General features: G+C 30.3%; 1 protein-coding gene across 3 annotated transcripts in view; it reads right to left on the reverse strand.

Annotated features, from left to right (window-relative positions):
• Atg5 (autophagy related 5) overlaps window positions 1-509 on the reverse strand; it is a 103480-nt gene that overhangs the window by 87185 nt on the left and 15786 nt on the right. The window contains exon 1 of one of the 3 annotated variants that reach the window (XM_031348592.1): window positions 451-503. The exons of the other annotated variants lie outside the window; for them this stretch is intronic. The gene's annotated coding sequence lies outside the window, so the exon portion shown is untranslated. Of the gene's footprint in view, window positions 1-450; window positions 504-509 lie in introns of those variants that run through there. 3 annotated transcript variants of the gene reach the window in all.

Consider the following 509-nt stretch of genomic DNA (forward strand, 5'->3'; position numbering starts at 1 on the left):
GTTAAAATAGCAAATGTTTCTAATCAGGTTATAACTTCTTCTAAGTAGAGCTAAGGGAACAGATGTTTGTAATTGATACAAATCTATAATTTTTCCTTACTACATTATATAATACATAATTGCATGTCATACTAATTAAGATATTAAGTAGTTCTATCAAATTTATTGTAAATATTAAATGATTCACATGAGTATTACCTCTTTTACATAGAAATTAAATGTTTAATGATATTACAATATCATAGTTATAATATTTTAATAATATAGCTAATAAATGGCAAAGATACACTAGACTCTAAAAATTAAAGCACCAATATACATGGTACACTGAAGGATATACAAAATCACAGGGGTATAGCAAACCAGCCCTCTTTTAAAAATATAATCTATTGGCATAAAATACATGTGTGTGATGGTTGGCGTTGCCAACTTGACACTATATAGACTCACTTGGCAGGAGAGTCTCAATGTGGAACTGTCTACCCAGAGTTGGCCCGTGGGCGTGGTTA

This window comes from Mastomys coucha, unplaced genomic scaffold (assembly GCF_008632895.1).
Source record: "Mastomys coucha isolate ucsf_1 unplaced genomic scaffold, UCSF_Mcou_1 pScaffold3, whole genome shotgun sequence".
NCBI lineage: Eukaryota > Metazoa > Chordata > Mammalia > Rodentia > Muridae > Mastomys > Mastomys coucha.